The 25,629-nt window shown below is 42.5% G+C and overlaps 1 protein-coding gene and 1 long non-coding RNA gene across 4 annotated transcripts in view; one reads left to right on the top strand and one right to left on the bottom strand.

Annotated features, from left to right (window-relative positions):
* The window catches only part of pcdh9 (protocadherin 9), a 301,547-nt gene that overhangs the window by 2,842 nt on the left and 273,076 nt on the right, over positions 1-25,629 (bottom strand). The gene's annotated exons all lie outside the window — the stretch shown is intronic.
* On the top strand, positions 4,348-9,605 carry LOC148977632 (uncharacterized). Its single transcript, XR_016169597.1, has 3 exons — positions 4,348-4,396; positions 4,531-4,641; positions 9,094-9,605. It is a non-coding gene; the product is annotated as an uncharacterized LOC148977632 (long non-coding RNA).

Below are 25,629 nucleotides of genomic sequence, written 5' to 3'. Positions count from 1 at the left end.
AACCGTTTTTGTCTGTCAGTCATATAATGGAGGTCTATGGTCACCACCTCAAAGAGCATGCACAGAGATGTCCAAATTAAACATGATTTAATGACTCGTAAATGTAAGTACACATTTATGGCCTAAGACATGAAACGAGCGAATTTATATTGTTTTTCCTCTTGTAACCACAGCCACAAAGCGCTCGCGCCCTCAGATCACTTGGATGTGGCTGTGGTTACAAGAGGTAAAAACTATATAAATTCTATTTGTTTTCTCACACAAACCGCTCGTTTTGTGTCTTCAGTGTGTACTTACATTTACGAGTCATTAAATCATGTTTAATTTGGACTTCTCTGTGCATGCTCTTTGAGGTGGTGACCATAGACCTGCATTATATGACTGATAGACGAACGGTTTGACCTAAAAATATCAAAATTGAAACTACTGCGAAAACAAAGACACCTACATCTTGGATGCCCTTGAGGTAAGCTAAAATATATGAAAAAATAATTTCAAAGTGAACTATCCCTTTAAAAGATACTGTGACTACAGTAAAGTGTCGCTAAAGTTGCAGGTTATACATGATAAATCCTCACAAGCAAACACCCCATGTAGAGACAACAGAAAAAGAAAGGAAAAATCAACCAAAAAAGTAATCATTAATAATAATAAAAATACATTATAATAATAAGATCCAAAGTAGGCCTAGTATTATTAGTATAATGCATGATTATTATTGAAAAAAAGTAAATAGAAAAATACTGATTTAAACATTACTATTAATTTATCAAATTCATAATTAATTGCCAAAATGAAGATAATTCAAAGATGCTACATTATTGTGACAGATGAGTAGATTAATAAAACTGTCAATATATTATTTGTTTTATGACTAAAATAAACCGACCACTGCATTTTCAGACAACTTGACTGTGTTGAGGAAAACATACATCTGGACAACTGAATGTTTTTTCTTTATTTATTTTTTTATAATGTTCCTGTGAGTGTTAAAACCAACATGTGTGCGTGTGTGACTAGACTGTGCCCTGGGCTGTTATCACAGACCGCTTGCTGAACTGTTCTCAGTCCAGCTTAAAAGATTCTCTGTCCCACCAGCTGCTGAGCGATAAAAAAAAAAATAAAATAAAAAAAAATCAGGCCTAAAGTTGATTTAAAAAGCAGCTTGAATTGCTAAATATAAAGTGGTGTTAGATTAACTCGATCACCTCATCTCTTCAAAGAAGAGCCCCAGTTCAGCGGTGTTTAGCAACACTGAATATCCCTTATGTCACTCACATCTGTCACACAAACAATCAAACAAAACGCTTCCCAGCATTAAACACGCCGTTTCGACCTGCATTCAAGCTAAACACTTTCATAATGCTGTAATATAATACCGTTCTGTTGAAAACACACTTTGATTTTAACACCGGTCTGTGAATCCCAGACACAAAGCATCTATTATTCATACACTTTGTGTAATACAATACTGTTTGGAGCACTAGGGTTTCAATTCTGCTTCTAATTTCCACCATAACAACTAACATTTCGAACATTTCCTACAATGAACAAAGGGCTTTGAAAAATACATCCTAGAGGGAGATCAGAGATCGCTGACTTGTGTTTGCGAGAACTGTATGAACTGTATATGAAAGACGGCCACACGCTGCAGACGGACGGAGCCGATGAATACGTGAAATGGGGAAAAGATGAGCGTCTGATGAGGGGGAAAAAAGCCAAAGCGCCATGTCTCTACATAATTGCTGTGATAAGGCATGAGTGACTGCCAGAATTACCGCAGGAAATGGAAGAATCGCTGAAGCAAGTGATTTTATGGCATCACTTTAAAATACATTGGGACAAAGGACAGATGACTAATACCAAGATCAACATAATCAGAACACAGCGAGATGCAACACAAAACAACGTCTGTTTTCTTGGTTAGTTCTAACCAATGAAGACATGCCAACGTTCTCAATGGTTGTCGCTCTTGTATTTTCTCTTTAAGTATCAATCAAAGAGTCTTGAGGGGTGGGAATCGAGCCTAATTGTGACATGTTCAGTGTTTGTTCGTATGGGTTCCATTGTTACACCCAGATTACACTGAGTGATTAAAAAGTGGCTAATTCGTACTAATCCATACGACCTCATTCGTACGATTTGTCTAAACCCACGTGATGGGTAGGTTTAGGGGTGGGGTCAGGTGTAAGTCATTCGTACGAATTCATACGAATTGGCCAACTCGTAAAATATGTACGATTTAGCAAAAATCGCACCAATTCGTACGAGCGAGGTCGTACGAATTGTTACGAATTAGCAACCTCGTAAAATTCAAACGAATTGCCATGAGATCGGGTTGAACTATCACTGTAAAAAAATATTTTCAAGATTTGTCATCACAACATATTTTCTTTTGTCAAATCAACTTTATAATAATTTATTTAGTTGAGATAACTTATTATTTTGAGTTTCTGATGATTAAATTAATCTCCTTCATTGTATTAACTCACTTTTAACTTAAAATTTTTAGGCAACCCAGGTTACTTACTTTTTTAAGTTAAACCAACAAAATTTTTTTTACAGTGCAGTAATCACAACATTTTTTCTTTTGTCAAATCAACTTAAATAATTGATTTAGTTCAGATAACATTTAATTTTGAGTTTCTGATGATTAAATCATTCTCCTTCATTGTATTAACTCACTTTCTCCAGTTCAATGAACTTAAAATTTTAAGGCAACCAGGTTACTTATACGTATGTTATGACGTGGCAAATGTGCATGAATTTGAACAATGTAGAGTACATCGTTCAAAACATGATTATTATAAAACAAAATAAGTATAAAGGTCCGACCCTGACCTGTGTTTTTATATGGATCCAGATTAAAAGAAGAGGTTCTCCATGATCAACCCTCTTCTAGAGTTAATCTATTCCTAACATGGCAGCTTCACTCCCATCTTGTCATCAAGCCAATAACATGGGCCATTTGGTGCTTCAGTGTCCCATAAACCAGCATTAGATTCGGCCCTCGTCCCTCATCAGAACTTTAGCTCCATACCAGCCAGAATCGATATTTCCATCACTCTGACATGTTTGTGTGAGAGCACACAATGCAAATAATGGCACAAAGTCTGATTTGCATCCATAATGTGTGATAAAAATGTGGAATAATGCACCAACAATCACATCAGCAACAAATAACAATGAATCCACAATACACGCTGACGTTCAGAGATTTTTCGTCACTTTTTTCACGAGGCGTACTGTATGCGTGAGCCATTTATAGAAGCCAGCCCTATTTTCACGTGAATTTAAATATTTATCCCCGGAGGGAGACCTGTCACTCTCGTCTGTTATCAAGGGAAAATAAACTAACTGTAGAAAGGAACAGCCTCCCCACATTCAGACATATGTGTTTATTACAACGTGATGCCAATGTTGAAAGGAGTTTGTTATTTTTGGGGCTGACACTCTGTAATTTTCAGGCTCCTGCAGGCATTCAGCATTTTTAATCTACCAGATGGAGTCAAAATGGTTTAATTGCTCCTACCACTCCCTTCGAAGTGAATGGGGAAGCGGTATTACTGGGTGTCCTGGTTGTGTTCTGTTGTACAATTACAGTGGCTTCAAAGCTTTAGCTAAGTTCACTTTTTCAGTGACGTAAATCCAGAATTGGCCAAAACTCATTGGTGTGCTCACTGAAAATTATACATTAATATTAAATATTTGATTAGATTGCTTAATGAAATGTCAGCACCGAAAGATATATATATATATATATATATATATATATATACACACACACATGTATATATATATACATACACACCATTCTGTGTTTTGATCTCTTATGCTCTTATCCTCCAAAATACAGTAAAATATTGCGAATTGTGTCTATTTTAATGATTTTTTTTTATTCCTGTAATCAAAGCTGAATTTTCAGCATCATTACCCCAGTCTTCAGTGTCTCATGATCCTTCAGAAATCATTCTAATAAGTGGATTGTGGATTTGCTGCTCAAGGAATATTTTCTTATTATTATAAATGTTGAAAACAGTTGTGCTGCTTTTTTCCCCGCCAGAAACTATGATGCATTTTTTTCCCAGTATTTATTTTATCAATAGAAAGTTCAAGAGAAACATTTATTTTAAATATAAATCTTTTGGCACATTATAAATGTCTTATATGAAACTTTTACTTTTCATTTTCATTTGCTAAACAAAACCAATATTACTTTTAATTATTTGTTTTTTTGAAAGAAATCGAATCAGATTTGTCCCCCTTTTAAATCGAAGAATTTTAAACTCCTTTACGCAACAGAAAACCTATTCCCTAAAGAACTTCCTCAATGAATTAAAGAGATCACTTCCAGTGCTTTCTTCAGATGACTTGGACGTGGCTGTGGTTACAAGAGGTAAAAACGATATAAATACTGTTCGTTTTCTCACACAAAGCGCTCGTTTTGTGTCTTAGGTCATCAATGTGTGCTTACATTTACGAGTCATTAAATCATGTTTAATTTGGACTTCTCTGTGCATGCTCTTTGAGGTGGTGACCATAGACCTCCATTATATGACTGACAAGAACGGTTTGACCTAAAAATATCCAAATTGAAACTACTGCGGAAACAACGGCGCCTACATCTTGGATGCCCTTGAGGTAAGCTAAAACACACCAAAAATGTATTTCAAAGTGAACTATCCCTTTAAGAACAGTACAGTTCCAATGTCATGAACCTCCCAAACTCTGGCAGCTCCTTTTTGAACTGTTTTTGGAACTTAAAAACATATATATTTGTTTCCCGGCATAATGATAAAGCCTCTGCACCCTGACTCAGGGTAATTGTGTCGAGCCAGCCAATCAGATTGGAGCTTACCATTTTGGAAAAGCCAAATTTGAGCACAATATTAGACAGAGCTCTGATGGTCTGTGAGTCCTTGCCTTCCCCTTCCCCACAAACCGCCCGCACATCACTGAGCTAGACACAGTCCATCCCTATCACTCCTCTAATGGTCTCTGAGGAGGCATAGGAGCATGGCATTATGGGACTGACATGAGGAATCATGAGGGATGAATTAGAGACTGAGTCACAGTGACAGGAAAATGAATTTCACAAATGAGATTGGAAAGAGAGAGGGCGCTGAGAACGAGAGGAGAGAGAGAGAGAGGGGGAGAGTGTGTGTCTCTGTTTGAACTTGCCCCACATTTCCTGCTCCAGCAGTGTATTATGTGTGTGAGAGCTTTCAAACCACAGTAACTTTATGGTGAATTTGAGAGGATTTTCTGATTTTTGACAGAAAACCCTTCTGCACCACAGGAAATGGAGGAAGATATAAAAAGGGAGGAAACACACTTCACAGAAGAAAACAATTTCACACTCAAACTCCAACGATGAAATGCATTTCCTTTATTTAAAAAAAAAGCTCCTCTTTTGAATGAGTTTCCTGTTCAAAAGACTGTATTTCAAGCACCTGAGGTTACTCAACTGGTCTGCATATAAAGTGCTGTGTTCAGTGATGACAATTATGAAAGAAAGAGAAAAAGAGAGAGAGAGGTGACGATTTTCACATTTGCAGAAGGAGATGTGAGTAGTGCTTGCCACTGCAAAAAAATCCCCGTCAGGATGCTACTTTGTGGTAGTGGATGGATGCTAATTTTGTCTTTTTTTTTTAGCGAGTTGCTTTGCTAGAGTGTTTTGATTAGTTGTCCACCCTCTTGTCCTAATGATATTCTGGTGCCGAGATATGATTGGAACGTGTTGCTGAGTGGTTGCTATGGTGTTCTGAGTGTTTTAGTATTTAGTTATGGGTGGTTAGGCAATAATATCGAGATATCATCAGAAGCATTAGCCATCTGACTTATCAAGAGGATTTGGCATTTTCAATTAAATTATTACTATAACTTTTATTATTAAATTAATTCATTTGCCCCACTATAATTTTATAGCGCATCACCGCATAACCAACGCACTGCGAGGATAATAAAAGATGTTAGATTAGCCTTACTCCTCAATTCAAAAATAACTTGTTTAACACAGATTACTCCACTATCGGGCTGCAAGAGAAATATTAAGAAAGACGGTTATCCCTTACGAAAAAGAAGTATATTTCAAGTTAATTTTATGTAGTATACTTAAGAAATGTTCAAGTATAATTTTAAGTATACATTACGTAGTAAGTGTATACTAATGTCACTATGTACTAGTAGTAAACTTGTAAATGTACTATTTTAATACCGCTTGGGACTAAATTGGCCCACTTTTAGTACATAAAAGTATATGTTTAAGTGTACTATAAGTGTAACAGTAAGTGCACAACTAGTTCATAATTATGTATCTCATGTGTACTGCAAGTGAATTTATGGGTATACTAGTAGTTTACTTTTTTACTGTAATACTTATAAAAGGAAACTTTGAATACTTAATTATACTTTTAAGTATTTCTGGATCAAAAGATTGAGTACAAGAACAGGACAAATATACTTGCTTTTCTCTCAGTATAAGTCAAGTACACTTAAGTGTAATTTGAAGTATATTTCTGAGAAGTACATATAGTATACTTCTGAGAAGCACAGGAAAAAAATAAACTGAAAGTATACTTTCTTATTTTTAGTTTAAAAGAAGTATACTAATGGCACACTTGAATAAACTTCTTTTTCGTAAGGGATATTGTGTCGAGGTATGGCTTTTTGGTTGAAACGTGGTAGCTAGGACATTGCTAGGTATTGGTTGCTTGGTGGTTTCTTACTAGTTTTCCTGTTTTATTAATTGTCAGATGTAAATTTATGTTATGCAAAAAGTTAAGTTTAAAGGTCCCGTTCTTCGTGATTCCATTTTTCAAACTTTAGTTAGTGTGTATTGTTGCTGTTAGAGTATAAATAATACCTGTAAAATAATAAAGCTTAAAGTACAATGCCTAGCGAGATATTTTATTTAACAAAGAATACAGAGAATGGCCTGTTTGGACAACGCATTCTCATCCTTTAACGTCATATAGAACGCTATATGACAAAAACGGCGCTATACTACGCACATGGCACCCGTTATCGTTAATATAACGCGCCGTGAGGGCTAAGTTTAGGTGTGGCGTGTCATATTCACGCTAAAGGATTTATAACGTCTTGGGTTCGCGTGTTATATTAACGATAAAGTGTGCCATGTGCGTAGTATAGCGCCGTTTTTGCATATAGCGTTCTATATGACGTTAAAGGATGAGAACGGGCTGGTTTGGACTACATCCCTCTACTTCCTTTTTTAATGACGTAACTAGAACAGTTTTTTGACTAATCTCCGCCCAGAGGAATACACAAAAAAGGGGGCGTGGTCTTGTTGCGCTCCCAAAGAGAAGAAGCACTTCAGATGTGCATGCATCTCCAATTTCTGGTAAGAGGCGTGACCTTTACGAGCAACGTGCGATAAGCTGCTGTCCAATCACAACACAGGAACCGCTGGCACAATCATAACTCGTTACGTTTTTCCGAAGGAGGGACTTCATAGAACAAGGAAGTCATCGGGCTGTTTTTTGGACAGTGAAAACCAACCCGGTCTCATCCCAAGACGTCATATAACTGACGTTTTGGGACGTCTTTTGACCATACGTCAATATTCGCCTTTTTAGGGCCCCCTTAAACGTCGGTAGATGAGGTTATGGGATCCTAACTCTACCCCATACCTAAACCTAACCCTAAACCTAACCCGTCACCTAACTGACGTTAAAGGTAAAGCGTCAGTTGTATGACATCTACCATGTTTAAGGGGGCCCTAAAAAGGCGGATGTTGACGTATGGTCAAAATACGCCCCAAGACGTCAGTTATATGACTTTTTGGGATGAGACTGTGTTATGAAAACAGCCGTATACAGATAGAAATTGTGTGAAAAATACTGTTTTTTTACACGCGAAATATGAACACATGTTATGGGAACTTTAATACTTGTGGGGAGTTGTGTAAAGTCAGAAATTGTGACCATCTTTTCTTTCCTAGCTCTTGTGATTTACGTCTGAGTGAAACGGATAAGAAAAAAATGTAAGGCGAAACTTGATTTTGTCCATTGATTGGTTCGTTGGATCGTTTTCATTTGAAAATTTCTGCGATCTGATCTCATGTGAGTGACCGGTTTCTGGAGGGGAGAGGTTATTGTTGGCAAAAATTCATGTTTTTGATTAAAGATTGAGGCCACATGAATTTCAAAAATGGATAAATCCATTACTATATAATAAACACTGAAAAAAAAAAGAATTAGACAGTCATTTTACAACAACGACCTTTCCTAAGAAATACATCACATATTCAATTCAACCTGGGAAATGTTAGGTCACAATTGTGATATCAGCATCTTCGATCAATGCGTTTCAAACCTGTTTCCCCCGTCTTAATGATATCATTTCAATCGCATAGTGAGATTGATCATGTCAAATGACCCTCTGCTCCAGCCATGTTAACTAAATTACGCTTGTTCTGTTCTCTTCCCATTTTGTCCCTTCATTTGTGATTTCCATTCTGCTGACAGGGTTGCATCCTCCATTAACATGCAAATTGGTGCTCCACGAGACACGAACCATATCCACCGTACATCGACCACCGTATGGTCCTGTTGTGTTGGCCTGGACCAAACTTGATAAAGATGGTCCAATCATTGGTGATAAGTTAACATGAAATAAAAAGGATGACCTTATTTACTTGTGCCATGGTGTGCATTCTATCCTTGTACATTATTAAATAATAAAAAAAAAATCATCAAAACAGCCTTTGCGACGAACCAAAGAACCAATTGCTGAATGTGGAAATGAATGCTCTGTCATCCAGTTGATCAACAGAATATTTAAATACTGTAATATGGAGTCTGAAATCATTTTGCATTAGTGAAGCTCAATGTTACGCCACCTCCACTATCATCATACGCTAAAAGCATTCAGAAAACCATTTCATGTCCTCTTCAAATAAGCACCATCAAGCGCACAAATTCAGGTGATAAGGACCAAACAACTGGATCTATTTCAAAGAAAATACCAACAGCTGTCTACTATGAGTCTATGAAAAATTAGGCACTAACAATCTGATTTATGGTCTAAGACTAAACATCTACCATTTAATAATGTCTTTTTTTTCCACAGATCCATGGACATGGATTAAAACATTCACAATCAAGGATTCCTGGTGTAACAATCTTTTCCCGCAGTGGTATGTTGACGTCAAGGTTATGGCATCCAAGGTGAATACAATCAGAAGCCAGAGGAAGCAACTCTCGAGCTACACCGTGATTAAAACAGAAACATGGAAGCAGAGCTGTGTCATTAGGAAACATATTCTTTCCTTTGTTCTGGCCGTCCTCTCTCCCCCTCCAAAATATCATGTTTACAAATAAGTGCCGTGACTGATGCGTTCTTCCATGAATAATGATCGCTCTCTGATGTGGCGACTTCCCGAAAGTCAACTCCATCGCCCTTGTGAAAAAAAACAAAAGGAATAAAATCCTTGAAATGCTTGTTGTTGTTCAGCAGCTCAGCTTGGGTCATTCTTTCAATTATACGATTTTTTTCCAGATGATTTCCTACACTCCAAAAAATGCTGGGTTGTTTTAGCATGATTGGGTCAAAAATGGACAAACCCAACCATTGGTTTAAATTCTAAAATTACGTTTTTAAACAAACCCAAAGGTTGTGTTTATCCATATCTAACCATGTGAGTTGAAACAACCCAACATTTTATAGAGTGTAGAAAATTGTCTGCGTCTTCTTTCTTTTTTTTCTTTCTCTTTGTCAAATGTGGCAGTCAACTGGGCTGCGATACAATAGCACACGCAGGAAGCTTAGGGAATATCATGCCACCTGTTTTTCATTGTGTTTGACATCTCCCTATTCATAAAGATGTGTTCTTTCACTCGTATGTCTATCGTAATGAAAAAAGAAGCCAGATAACAGCAGTTAACGTTGGAGGCTCTTTTCGTCAAGGAGTTATTGTTGGTAAATTTGAGATCAGTTAACAGATTTAATTAGACGACTTCAAAGAAGTATCATCTGACTTCAAAGATACTAGTACAGTAAAATAGGACCTTTTGTCTTTAAAATACACCATATATATATATATATATATATATATATATATATATATTAGTGCTGTCAAACGATTAAAATATTTAATCGTGATTAATCGCATTAATGTCATAGTTAACTCGCGATTAATCGCACATTTTTATCTATTCTAAATGTCTTTTGATTTCTTTTTGTTACATTATTTTTTTCTCATTTTAATGCTCTTATCAACATGGAAAAGTGGATTGGCTTGTTTAGTGCAAATGTTTTGTTTATTATTGAAAATAACATTGGAATAGTGCTCAATTTCACACTAACACATATAAAATATCTCTCACACAATCACTGTCTATCAATAAAAGGGTGAGAGAAATACTGACGAGGTCCTGATATTGAAGAGGGGGTGGAGAATTCGCATCATCTCTGTGTGTGTGTGTGTGTGTTTGCTTGGCCATCATCAAGTGGTGTTTCAGACTGGACGTGCTGCGATGATGATAGCTCAGTTCACAATGACAAAACACACAATTCACTTGGTCTTGTCAATGGGAAAATGGGAAACTTTTTAAAAGTAAACTTTCCATTCAGAATCTTAGGGCATCCATTTCGGCGTCTCGCGCTCGTCATCCACTCAAAACGTAACGTCACTATTTGGCCGGCTCGCAAGCCGAAACGAGTGTGTGCGGCACAAAAGGACGTTTTGTTGCTTCTTCGACCAAAGCGCAAGCGGATCTAGACCATAAACAAAACAACAGGCACGCCGCAAACACACGTTTCGGCTTGTGAGCCGGCTTTGAGTGGATGACGAGTGCGAGACGCCGAAATGGATCAGGACGCATGTTGCGTCCTGTTGCAAAAACGTGAAAAAACAACAAAGTTTGCTAGGACAAAAAGACCGTTAATCGCGCGATAAAAAAATTATCGCCGTTAAAATTGGTTTGGGTTAACGCCGTTAATAACGCGTTAAACTGACAGCCCTAATATATATATATATATATATATATATATATATATATATATATATATATAGCAGAACACCCTAGCAACTGTACATAAACACTCCAGGACATCATAGCAACCGAAAATGCCCAAGCAAGGTGGTGATTTTTTGCAGGAACAAAAAACGCTTACACGTTCTCCAAAAATACAAAAATATAGTTCAATGGAGAATCCTTTGTTTGTTGTTGTCTTTGTAATTAATTGAAATGGCTCTTCATGTCTTATCCTTGATTGTCTCCGGCCTCTATCGCCATGACACCCTGTCGTCTAGGCACCCTCGGCCTAGTTTTGGCCTCTCTGTTTGACCTCCAGTCAGTCTGATGACTGCACCTGTCACACCAGCATCACCATGGCACCCCTCAACCGGCACATGTCACCTTGTGCGATAATCAAAGGCTGAAATCAAAGCCTGTTCGTGTGTGTTCCGCCATCTTTGTAATGACAGGGAGGGAAGTTGTTCTGCTTCAGAAATACAAAGTCTTTTTATGAGTGCACACACATACAGGTCAAAGAAGTGACAGCAATTTTAAAATGCATTCAAATGGAGTTAATGCAGACAATGACTTGACAAATACAATTTTAAGAAGACTATTACTTCCAATGTGTGAATTAAATTCATTTATTTTTTCAGTGTCAAAGTGGGGTAATTCCACAGAAATTGCAATTAGTTAAATCATTAAAACTCAAATTAAAAGAGTGAAGTTATTAGAAATAAAACTTTAGGAAGAAAATCATAAAGCAGTTTTAAATATTAAATGATGAAATAGTATTCACATTAGGAAATTTTCTCACCCACGTGATGGGTAGGTTTAGGGGCGGGGTAAGGGGTAGGTCATTTGTACGAATTCGTACGAATTGACCAATTCGTAAAATATGTACGATTTAGCAAAATCATACTAATTCGTGCGAGTGACGTCGTATGAATTTGCACGAATTAGCCCCTTTTTAATCATTCGTCGAATTCGTACGACTTGGTCGTGAGATCGGGTTGAAATTTTTTGTAGGCCAATCAAAGCTTAGCTTAACCAACATGAAGATGTTCTGTTGTCACATGACAATCAACAAATAAAACATGAAATTACATCACGCAAATGAACCCTGTAGAGTCCAATGACTGTGTGTAAATATCAGCGCATCTCCTAAAAATAGCAGATATTCAGACTTTTTTTTTTTTTACATTTTGTTTAATTCAGGTTGTCAAATGGTATGACACCAAAAATAAACGAACAAAAAAGATGATTCAAGAATATGATGATTTGTCCTTTTCTTATTAGTCACTGACCCACACACATCATGCCTGCATGGAGAAACAATACAATCAATGAAACCTCTGTCCAGAAGATACAGGCGTGGAGTCCAGTTCATCCAGTACCTGAGTCTCTCATTGTCTCTTAGGATAATTATGGAGATGTCACTGACATTGTTGCAGTAATTGCTCGTGTGTGAGCTGATTATTGCGTTATTAAATGAACGGTTAAATGGATCGTTTCAGCTGATGATTCCAGATGGATTATTACATGAATAACTCACTAACAAAAAATATTAATGTGGGAGTTCATGCTGACTTTTTTCCAAGTTTTCAAGACCATGTCCTATTTTTTACTGTGTGAAAATCGAAAAATAGGATCATTAATAAATACAATAAATTAAATTAAATGGATGGAATCCACTCTTTTGGAAACAATTTATTTCGATGGTCCACTTTAGACATTCATCTAACTATAAGTAACTTTGCAACTACATGTCAACTTACTCTCATTAGTATTAGTAGACTATCTGCTTAATATCTGCTAATAATTTATTAACAATTCATATTGTATAAAATGTCTTCTGGTTCATGTTTATAAGTGAGGCCTATAGAGCACAAGCTATAACGTCATGTGAAATTCATAAACACACACTCGCACATACGGCAGCAGATGCACACTTCACAGTTGACAGAAGGTGTTGGAGTGGTGTACAGACGGTACTGATCAGATGCTCCCTCGCTCCAGTACAGCAACAATAGAAAAGTCAAGCCAAGGGCAAGGTTCATTAAGTTTACTCCGATAAACGGCTAATAAAGAACATGCACTGACACAGCCTTCAGTCTGGAGAAACACACTGACACACATTCGTACATGAAAACGAACATGAGCATTCCACTGCTGACATGTCGATCTCAGTTCAATGACTCCCAACGTAAGGTAGTGAATAATGAGTCATTCTGATGAACAACACTGAGGTGTAGGATTGCTGCGACAGAAAACAGTAATGACGAGTCAACTTGATTCTTTGCGGTTTGGACAGGCCAGTATTGGGGAAGATAATTCAGACTGAAGTTTGCCAAACCACAAGCAACTCATTATTTAAAACACTTAGACTTTAGTCAAGCTATCCATTTAAAAGAGTGGTTTGGAGCTGAACTAAAGGGTATAACTACTTTGATGCAAATGGGAGAATATATTATAAAATATGTATGTTTTTTGATTAAAATTAATATTACAAAATATCCCTCCATCCATCTATTCATCCATCCATTTTTTCATCCATGCATCTATTCATCCATCTATCTATTCATCCATCTATTCATCCATCTATCTATTCATCCATCTATTCATCCATACATCTACTCACCCATCCATCTATTCATCCATCTATTCATCCATGCATCATCCATCCATCTACTCATCCATCCATCCATCCATCCATCTATTCATCCATCCATCCATCCATCTATTCGTCCATCCATCTAGTCATCCATCCATCCATACATACATCTATTCACCCATCCATCTATTCATCCATCCATCTATTCATCCATCCATCCATCCATCCATCCATCCATCAATCCATGTATTCATCCATCTATTCATCCATACATCTACTCACCCATCCATCTATTCATCCATGCATCATCCATCCATCTACTCATCCATCCATCCATCTATTCATCCATCCATCCATCCATCCATCTATTCATCCATCCATACATACATACATCTATTCACCCATCCATTTATTCATCCATCTATTCATCCATCCATCCATCCATCCATCCATCCATCCATGTATTCATCCATCTATTCATCCATCTATCTATTCATCCATCCATCCATCCATCCATGTATTCATCCATCTATTCATCCATCCATCCATCCATCCATCCATCCATCTATTCATCCATCTAATCATCCATCCATCCATTCATCCATCCATCCAACTATTTTCCATGTCCTGATTGAAAAAATACTTTTGTTGTACAGTAAACCTTGGTTACTTCATGCAAGAATGAAATAATGGGGACATCAAAATGAAATATTTCATTTTAATAAAAAACAAAAAAACAAACTGGGAACAATATAGAGGGATTCCTCGAATCATTTAAATCTGAATTAAATAAAATTCGATAGTGATTATTGCCCCAGTTCACTTTAGCACATAATATCATAGTGAAGTAATGACTTTTCATGATACAACTCATTACTGGATAGGCCATACTATTGTAAAAAAACACTGAGCTAATGTCACAATACTGAAAAGTTAGCAGTATATGTTAGTTATGGATAGTTATTGCCCAACATCGAGACACACACAAGGCTAAACCAATGTCACAAACGCTCAAAAAAATAAATAAATAAATAAATAAATAAATAAATAATACATAAATTACGTCATTATTGTAAATGGACTCAAATGAATTCTGTGAAAGGAGCTCTTTATGTCAGCACTGCCAGTCCACCTCCAGCTTTTGTTCGGAGACACAACCGTTGCTTTAGTCAGAATGGAAAAAAAACCAAAAAAAAAACACTCAAGTGCTCATGCACCCACTGTCTCCGTCTGCCACCCACCCATTACCAGAGCTCTGGCTGGCACACGCCCATCCAGAGAGGACAAATGGTCCCAGCGCTCGTGCCAACATTACGTCAGGCTCAATAAATGTGAAGCTCAGGGTGACCCCTCGAGGAGTCAGCATCTCAAGGCCACCGGCATCGGCAAAGGAGAGCCGCTCGATACAAATGTCTTTGATGAGACAACAAAAACACTTACTGACTACAATACATGCATCAACAAAGCAACATTTTTATTTCAACTTCTCCTGCAGTAGTTTACAATTTCCCCCCGCATTTTGGCAGCAAACATTACAAATGACACACTATAACATATAATGTGCAGTCAGCCACCCTGAAGGGCTTTATTCGGAGATAATGACCGGCTGAATGTACACTTTACTGGTTATTATGCAGCGACTTGGCAAATAAATAAATATATAGACATGAAATATTGATCCGAGTTGAAATTACTCTATTGTGTGAGAAGATAGAAACCATGGAGTAAAACGAGAGAAATATATACAGAATATCTTTAAGGGATTTTGGCTTGTGTAGATATTCATGGGGAATTAATTTAATTAAATTGTTATTTTTATTAAAGTTCTGACTTTCCTCTAAAAAAAGGTGGTTCACCACTTGGTGAATGGCAGGTGTGTCTTGAAAGTTTTACATGTTATTGTTAAAAAAAAAATCCATTTCTCAATGGAGAAAGTAAATGGGATTTGAAACTGAGAGAAAAAGAGACTTACGACCTGGCCACGACGAGCCATGACAGTTTGATGTGTCTGGGGAGTGTTTTTGGGTGATGATGTGGGGTAAAAGTCTAGCCAGAGCTCCTGTTATTACTGAGCACAGGGTTTCTGAATCTGTCCTGGGTGTCCCTTTAAGGCTGGTTCTAGCTAGTGTTGCATGGCTAGCATAGCAATATATGGCTGCTTTTGTTCCCTTGGTGGTGTGAACAAGAGAAACACTGGCCAACACAGATTGATTGCAGATGAGAAGAGAAGGTAAGATGTTTTATATAGCACTGGTTGCAAATGAATTGGCCTGATTTTTCTGCAAGTGTGACCTGCCAATACTGATTTTGCTGATTTCGATTTTCTTTCTAAGAATTGACGAGTAAAAATCAGTAATAAGAACAAATTGCAATTTACTAAAATAAACTGTCAATTTAAGAGTTTATGCACGGATCCTATATACTTTTACAAAACATGCATTATCTTTCTTAAATGTTTATGTTCCATGCCACATGCCACATTATGTGAAATACAAGCACTATTTAACAGGAGCGAATGAGACAAGTGAGTGACAGAAGGCGGGTGTGTGTCAATTCGCCGTCAGGGAGAAGAGCACGCAGCTGGAATCAGTGTATCTATACTGCAGGAAAGGAGTATTGGAACCGTTTCAGATATTTCAGTATCGGTATCGACGTATTTGACAACACTAGTCTCTAATTAGGTGTATTCTGAATGTTTTCGTGGTGGTTCCCCCATCGTTTACATTGGCCTTACAGGTATCGAGCTAAGCCACGCCCCCTCCACTCACACGGACTAACAGTCAACATTCGGGAACAGGCACTATGACAGCTGTCACGGTAGGAGACATTTCACAGGAGGCAATTGGTGATTTATGGAGACAGACAGATTACATATCATCTCGAAGTCACCTAAACGGCCTTAACTATGCATTGAAAGGTTATATTAATAATTTTATTGTTGAGAAGGCCGATGAAAAGCGTCAGGCACAAATGTACAGGTAAACGTGATAAACCGCATATCGTTGCTATCACCGTTTGGTGCTACAGTATTTACATGAATCATTCAGCACAACATTGTTAACATTTGTTATCTCGGTCATTTACAGATACGTTAATGAAGCTAAGTGACATGATGTACAACACAGCTAGAAGCTAACGGTAATGTTTTATAGTGTTAGTCTAACGTTAGCCTAACGTTACGTTGGAGATTTTAAAGATAACGTTCAAATAAGCTTTTGCAAATTTAACTTAGATGTAGACATCCTTGTTTAATTTACCCACGTTAAGTTGGTGTTGTGGTCTACCGCATAACTTATCTCGGTTGAGATGTGGCTTGGGAAAGGCAAAATAAAAAATAAAAAATACATATCGTCGCCCAGCCTCTCGGGAACCTAGTGTCGGAGTTGCATGTACTCCACACACACCGTTTGACCATTTTAAACTTAAAATTACAAGAAAAAACGAACGAAAACTGACTAACTGCAATGCATTTCAATGGACATGAGAATCTCTGAGTGTATTGGGTTAGCCGCGCAATGTGATTGGCTCATCGCGTTTGGGGGCGTGGCTTAGCCATAGGTCAATTGCTAACTTTGTGTCTACTTCCCTCACAGTGAAGAGCTTCCAAGTCTCTTGTGAGTGTGAGTGTGAGCGTGGCTGTGAATTTATTGCCTGCACCACTGGCAACTAAACAGACCGGGTCAAATTCGGAAAGACGTCCGGTCCGAGTCATCTGATTCCGGTCTCTGTTTTTCATTTAAGCAGAAGATAGAAAAGCATAAAAAATATACGTTTACATTTTCTAAAGAAAATGTGAGTTGTGCTTGCACGTGCAGACGATACCTTCACGATATATAGGATAACGTGCGTGGTTGCCAAGGTGTTGCTATGGTGTTCTAAATGAATGCTATGGTGTTCTAGTTCAAATGAAAAGATGGTCCCTCCTTCAAGGTTCAAGGTTTCACTCATATACACCGCATAAATGCTGTGGAACAAGTTACATGGCTAAATTTAACATTTTTGTTAAGCCTTAGCCTTTTACCATTGAGTAGCTACGTAAATGCCAATTTTGCCATTTTGTTGTGAGAAATTTGTAATCTTGTAATCTTGCAATACTTAATCGAAATTTGATTCTTTAAACAAATTGTACAGCCCCAGTAAATGAATGTAGTTCCCTATCGTAGTCACTTCGAGTTACGTCAGAAGTGACGGAGATTGGGGGTTTCGCATAGAAAGCCAATCCTCTTCGAGTATTAAAACACGAGCCAATGGCATGCAATGCCTTGGGGCTGCGGAAATTTGCATAGCGTACTCCGCCCTACTCCGTGAGTATAAAAGGAGGAAGTGAACGCAACCGCAGTATGTTTTCGCTTCGGAGCCAAGAGAACCTCTTCACTCCTGAAAGCACTGTTCAAGACTCTTCGAGACGAGCGTCCTCTTCAGTGTTGGTGTGACGGCGGTACCCAGCGAGATTCTGCATCGCCTGCGATCTGAGCAGTGGTCTGCCAGACTTTGCGCTTCTCCCTGGTCGCTTCAGCGCTGAAAGAGTGAATTTCCTCCTCTCATTGAAAGAGCTGCACGCGCACGTCTTTTTAAAGACGGTTCGCCCGTGCTCTTCTGGGTGTGATTGATTTCTGTCGTCATCTGATGGTCACGATCGCTGCTTTGTATGCCTGGGCATTTCAGCATGCAGCAGCAGCGTTCGTGGATGACTCATTTTCCCTCTGTGGGAACATGACCATCTCTACACTGAGGTCGAGACTCAATGATCTCACTTGAGTGAGAGTCCCGGTCCCCCCCGCTCGATCGGTTTCCTCCGTAGGGGGCCCGTCGACCCGGGGACCTGGTGATTTACGGTGATGGTGTGGATAAGCCCCGACGATTTCTCGGGCCACACCTCCCGCCTCAGTGCGAGAGCCAGCGAGCGTTAGTTCGATTCAGTCGGTTGCTTCTTCGGTGGCACCGGCTGCTTCGGGCAGCGCTCCAGATGATGATGCGATGTCGATCACAGCATCACTAGGCGGGCTTGACTCCTCGGGAAGTGAGGATGCGGCCGCGTTGCCTCCCTCGGGAGCGTCAGCGCCGCCGTGTCTGATCCCGCGATGATGGCCGTGCTATCTCGGGCGTCCGTGAGCATCGGGTGGGGGTGGAACTCCGCCCCTCCCCGATCTCTCGCGGCTGAATAATTGGTTTTTGGGTAACGCTGCCGCCTTACGGCCACGGCCAACCCCAATTTCCTTTTTTCCCCGAGTTGCATGCGGAACTGACACGCACTATAAAAAAAAAAAAAAAAAAAAAAAAAAAGCGTGCTTAGTTCCCCGCCCTTCCTCCCCTCGGCGATGCGGCTGTCTGTGGGTACGCTGGGGCTCCCCCGGTCAACCGGCGGTTGCTCTCAGATGCCCCTCCAAAGCCTATGGGTTCTCGTCGTCTATGGCGGCGCGATTCTGTAGAGCGGCGGGACAGGCAGCCTCCGCCCTGCATATGATGAGCACCTACAAAGCTAGCTGCTCAGGAATGTGCACGAGGAGGTGACGGACCAAGCGAGCTGCGAGCCTGTCGCCTACCTTGTCCTTAAACGGGTCACGGAGGCGGTCGCTCGCTCCCTTGGTCAGGTGATGCCCACCGCTGTGGTCCAGGAGCATCATAATGTTCGGCGGGCGGTCCAGGACTTTGCCCAGCACTTCTCGACCGCCTAGGAGCAGACGAAGGCGGTTTCTCTGCCCCGACGGCCAGCTGCTGCCTCCAACCAGCCGTCGGCTCGGACGCCTCCGCCAGCTCGCCGCCGAGGACGCCCCCCTGCGGCTCCCTTCCCTCCCACGCGGCCCCAGCAGCAGCCTTCAGCCGGTTCGCGTCGCGGAGGAGGCCACAGGTAAGCGTCCCAAGAAAAGAGCCCCCCTCAGGCCGCGTGCCCCGCTAGATGCCAGGCGAAGCGATGTTCCTGAGGCGGGCCGCTCAGTGATAGTGTCATGGTTTTTCTCAGGAGGCGGTGGCAGGGCCCCTCCTTCCCCGGTGGAGGGCCGGTGGAGAATCTTTTGTTCTGGCTAGCTCCCTGAGCTGGTTGAGGAAAAGCTGACACTGTCATTGAGCACACAGACTGGAATGAGCGCGCACGACGTCCAGTGCGTCGCCCCGTTCATTCCTCTCTGTCTCGGAGGGCGCGGAAGGGTGCGTGTGTCGTCCCCGGGCTACGCCAATCCCTTCCCCCTCTGTCGCCAGACCCCCGGCAGAACAGACCCCCGTGGAACGCTCTGCCTTCCCTGGTCTCTTCTGTCGGGGAGCGGGTTTCGACGGTGCATCCGGACGGGGTAACTCCTGCACGCATGCCGGTCGACCCGCCTCGCTGCCCCTCCGGGGGGACGTCTGTGGTTCGCATGACCCCGTTGGCTCACTTCCTGGAAGCCTGGCTAGCGCTTCCCGGGGTTCCCGCTGGGTCATCAGAACGATCGGATTCGGCTACGCGATTCAGTTCGCACGGTCTCTTCCCCGTTTCAGGGGAGTTCGCTCCACGATGGTTGGTGGCAATGCCCCAGTCTTGAGAGCGGAGATTGCGACCCTGCTGGCGAAGGGTGCAATCGAGACGGTCCCTCCAGCCGAGGTGAGGTCCGGGCTTTACAGCCCCTACTTCATTGTCCCCAAGAAAGACCGGTGGGTTACGACCGATCCTGGACCTGCGCATTTTGAACCGTTCTCTCCATCGACTACCGTTCAAAATGCTCACGGCCAAACGCATTTTCGAATGTGTTCGGTATCAGGATTGGTTTGCAGCGATCGACCTGAAGGACGCGTACTTCCATGGCTCCATTCTCCCTCGACACAGACCGTTTCTTCGGTTTGCCTTCGAGGGCCAGGCATACCAGTACGCCGTTCTCCCATTTGGGTTAGCTCTGTCCCCTCGCGTCTTCACGAAGATCGTCGAGGCAGCCCTTGTTCCCCTTCGCGAACACGGGGTTCGCATCCTGAACTATCTCGACGACTGGCTGTTACTAGCACACTCTCGAGCTCAGGTTTGCGAACACAGAGACCTGGTGCTACGGCACCTAGCCCGTCTGGGCCTTCGGGTCAACCGGGAAAAGAGCAAACTTTGCCCCGTGCAGAGGATCTCTTTTCTCGGCATGGAGATAGACTCGGTCGCCATGTCCGCGCAGCTCACGAACGAGCGCGCGCACTCACTGCTGGCTTGTCTTCGACAGTTCGAGGGCAAGAGTGCGGTTCCACTGAAACTATTTCAGAGGCTCCTGGGGCATATGGCATCCGCGGCCGCGGCAACGCCGCTCGGTTTGCTTCATATGAGACCGCTTCAGCTGTGGCTTCGCGATCGAGTCCCGAGGTGGGCATGGCATCGCGGCTCGCTCCGAGTTCCAGTGACTCCGACGTGCCGCCGATCCTTCTTCCCGTGGTCGAACCTCAGCTTTTTACGGACAGGGTCCCTATTCAGCGAGTTTCCAGGCATCTCGTTGTCTCCACGGATGCGTCTACCACGGGTTGGGGTGCCATGTGCAATGGGCATGCAGCCGCCGGTTCCTGGACAGGAGCCCAGCGCCTCATGCACATCAATTGCCTCGAGCTGTTGGCAGTACGGCTCGCCCGGCACCGCTTCCGAGCGTGCTCTAGGGCCAGCATGTGCTTGTCCGCTCAGACAACACTACGGCAGTAGCGTACATCAACCACCAGGGGGGGTCTACGCTCGCGCCGGTTGTCGCAGCTCGCCCGCCACCTCTTGATATGGAGTCAGAAGCACCTGAGGTCCCTTCGTGCAGTTACATTCCTGGAGACCGGAACCGGGCAGCCGCGAGCTGTCCCGGGCCCGTCCCATCTCCGGCGAATGGCGACTCCATCCCCAGTCGGTCCAGCTGATTGGGACCAGTTCGGGGAGGCACAGTTAGTCCTGTTCGCCTCTCGGGACTCGTCCCACTGCGCCCAGTTATTCTCTGACCCGCGGCTCTCTCGGCTCGGATGCGCTGGCGCACAGCTGGCCACGGGGCCCACGCAAGTGTGCGTTCCCCCAGTGAGCCTCCTTGCACGGGTGTTGTGCAAGATCAAGGAGGACGAGGAGCAGGTCTTGCTGGTAGCCCCCTACTGGCCCACCAAGACGTGGTTCTCCGAACTCTTGCTCCTCGCGACAGCACCTCCTTGGCCTATTCCTCTGAGACCGGACCTACTCTCTCAGAGACGGGGCACTCTGTGGCACCCTCGTCCCGATCTTGGAGGCTGCACGTGTGGCTCCAGGACGGGACGAGGCAGGTTTGAGTTCGCTGCCACCTGCGGTGGCGGCAACCATCACTTCCGCAAGAGCGTCGTCCACGTGACACCTTTATGCGTTGAAGTGAAACCTCTTCGTCAATTGGTGTTCTTCTCGCTGAGAAGACCCCCGGAGATGTTCGATCGGAGTCATGCTTCCTTCCTGCAAGAGGGGTTGGAGCGCAGGCTGTCGCCCTCCACCCTTTGGATTTTGTCGCGGCCATTGCCGCGTCTCATGATGCAGTGAAAGGTAAGTCTATGGGAAGCATGACCTGGTCATCAGGTTCCTGAGGGGAGTGAGGGGGCTAAATCCGCCTCCCTCCCCTCCTGCCCTCTGGGGACCTCTCAGTAGACCTGGGTGCTCTGCAGAGGCCTCCCCTGGAGCCTTTGCAGTCGGTAGAGTTTTTGCCCTGTCCTATGTGACAGCACTCCTGATTGCATTGGTATCCATCAGGAGAGTAAGGGACCTGCACGCACTCTCTGTTGACGAAGTGTGCCTGGAGTTCGGGCCGGCTTACTCTCACGTATTCCTGAGACCCCGGCCTGGATATATGCCCAAGGTTCCTACCACTCCCCTCCGGGACCTGGTGGTGAACCTGCAAGCGCTGCCCCTGGAGGAGGCAGACCCAGCCTTGGCACTGCTCTGTCCGGTACGTGCTCTCCGCACCTATGTCGACAGAACGCAGTGTTTCAGGACCTCAGACCAGCTCTTTGTCTGTCATGGGGGGAGCCAGAAGGGAAGGGCTCTCTCAGAGCAACGGCTGTCCCACTGGATAGTGGATGCCATTGCTTTGTCTTACCAGCAGCAAGGCCTTCCGTGCCCCCTTGGTGTGACGGCCCATTCCACTCGGAGTGTAGCCTCCTCTTGGGCTTTAGCGCACGGCGCCTCGCTAACAGACATCTGCAGAGCTGCAGGCTGGGCGACACCCAACACCTTCGCCAGATTCTATAATCTGCGAATTGAGCCGGTATCCTCTCACGTACTCGTTTCGGCCAGTTCTGGATCCGCTCAGGTGTCTTCGCTTGCTCGCCACTCCACTCCCCGGACTGGATAAGTGCGATATTTCCTCAGTTCTTCCATTGAAGTCTTGAGTCCTCCAGCACCGACGGTGCGGGCACCACTGCGTTGCTCTGGATGCTAGCTAGGTGCCTCCATGCGCACGGTTCCCCATGGTAACCGTCTCATGTGTATTATCCACTGTAAGCCTCTCTGAGCATGTGTCTTCCCTTGGCAAGCCATCTGCCACCCCTGGAGTTTAAATCAGTAGCCACCTGCGGTTGGTACTCCAGTGTTCCATATGTGTCCCTATGTGGCCATATGTGTATTCTTAAGTCCTCCCTTCGGTAGGCAGCTGGTAGCATGTCCCCTTCGGGATATGTTTCCCAGTGTACCTTGGTAATCCTGTGTCAAAGTCGGATCCCCAAAAAAAAAAAAAAAAAAAAGAGGTAAGGCTCGGGGGTTCAGTCTTTCGCAGGGCACTGGAAGACAGCTTGAAGATGGCGTGATGGCACAGACCCCCAATCTCCGTCACTTCTGACGTAACTCGAAGTGACTACGATAGGGAACGTCTCGGTTACGTATGTAACCCTCGTTCCCTGAGTAAGGGAACGGAGACGTTACGTCTCCCTGCCACTTCTGCTGTATCGCTGGGTAGAGGCCGAGTTCAGTCTTGGCTCCTCAGCGAAGACATACTGCGGTTGCGTTCACTTCCTCCTTTTATACTCACGGAGTAGGGCGGAGTACGCTATGCAAATTTCCGCAGCCCCAAGGCATTGCATGCCATTGGCTCGTGTTTTAATACTCGAAGAGGATTGGCTTTCTATGCGAAACCCCCAATCTCCGTCACTTCTGACGTAACGTCTCCGTTCCCTTACTCAGGGAACGAGGGTTACATACGTAACCGAGACGATTTATGTTAATGGACGTACTTGTAAAGGGAGTCTGTGGTACTGTGCGTTATGCTGAAGTAAAGTCACAATGCTGTTTATTTTCCATCACCATTGGTTTAAAGTTGAAATTTATGGTTTCAACTTAAATGTATGTTCCCTTGTTTATTTTTGCTCACTTAGAAAAACATTAAAGAAATTAGTTTGAGGAAAATATGCTAATAAATGTGGTAAAAATCTCATCTTTTCTCTCCACATTTGTGGCCTTATGGGAAAGGGAAAAGTGTCAACAAGTTGGAAGCTTCAAAATCGGAGCAGATGTTGAAAATGAAAGAGGAGAAATGATGGCAAGAAGAATGGAAGGACACTTTAATAAAAAACTTGCTCTTAACTCAAGCGCAGGTGATCATTTCAAATGCATTAGTCCCTCCACCTCTCCAGATTCACCATGCAGCTTACAAGGAATATTTCCCAGTAAATTAAATCAAATCACCGTGGGGGTTCATTTCATTTTCTCTCTCTCTTTTCCAAATCAAAGACAAGCAAAGCGCTATGAAGTCGATGCTGAACTTCAAATGGAAGGCTGCAACTGGTTAGCTGCGCCGATTTGCAGTCAGCAAAGGTAATTATCCATCTGGCCGAGCAATTCGCGTACAATCTGAAAAGTGAGAATCTCATTTGAAATAAATTCACATGAAAACTTTACATGGAGACTTTTACACAAGGCCACTAATGTGCAAAGATTAGCTCACACTATTTAGTAGTCATTTAAAATGTGAAATAAAACCAGATGAGATCGACACAACAGGCTTATATCATGTCCCTGAGAAATCAATTAAACCTACGCACTCCTATAACATGAGTTCCAGAGTTAAAACTATTTCTCACAAGTTCATAAACCAAATGGATGGTAAACATGAACTCGTGTCACCCACATTAACTTCAGTGTTTATGTATTGATGCTGTTCCCACACTCATGTTCTGTGGTCGCGAGGGTGAAAGTTTGACCGTTTCAGAAATGTCCAATCATCACCCCAAACAAAGCGACATCCTCGTACAAATGCGCCTGATAAAACGGGCTTTCTCACAAAGCTGCAGGTATTGATATTTCCATAAGTACACTGTAAACCCTGCCGCTATTAAAAGTGATTAAGCAAGGCTTTCTCGGACCGTGGAGGCACAGCACTCCCAAGACACAGATGAAAGAAAGCCACAGTAAAATGGCTTTTATGTCAAGCAATAGAGGTCTGGAGAAAGCCTGCTTTTACGCCATATGTGGCCATTAGTCAAAAGTGAGAATATTACCCATAGTAGATTTCAACAAGAAATACCTCCTGCTCTGTCCCTCTCTGCCTCACCTATTTTGGAGTCTGACACTCCATCTCTCGGAATAACACCTGCTGGCTCTTTCTTGTTATCAGTAGCAAATCACGATTCCCCTTATGGCAAATATATAAAAGGTAGGGGATCTTTAGATGTGAGTCCAAAACACACTGTTTCCTGTTGCAACCAGGCATTATGTCTGTTATTTTCCACACAATAGTATTCTCGATTTTTTTTACGACTGAGAAGTCTGTCTGAAGGAGAGAACAAGGCCATCCTGCAAGGACTTCAAATTCTCCTAGGAAGTTCTTATGAGTTTGGAAATTGGAATTACACAGTCATTTCGGTTGGAATAAAATGAACGCGCTCCTCTCTTTTTCGTCTTAGTGGTAGTGCAACAAAACGCAGGTGAAATTTGCAATAGGTGAGATGCTTAGTTACCCTTCATTCTCCTCCGAAAGTCTGAATTCCCTGCTTTCTATTGGAGAAGTGCAAATAAACACAACAGTTAGTGATAAACAATTGCTTTTCCTCCACTATGTGGAAATAAAACCTGTTCGCAAACACACACACACAATAAAAACCCATCCAGGCTGGTTATTGCAG

The sequence above is a fragment of the Pimephales promelas genome, chromosome 8, assembly GCF_988280905.1.
Source record: "Pimephales promelas chromosome 8, fPimPro1.hap1.1, whole genome shotgun sequence".
NCBI classification, from domain to species: Eukaryota; Metazoa; Chordata; class Actinopteri; order Cypriniformes; family Leuciscidae; genus Pimephales; species Pimephales promelas.
Note: the sequence above shows the minus strand (reverse complement) of the source record. Positions and strands in the feature narration are given on the sequence as shown.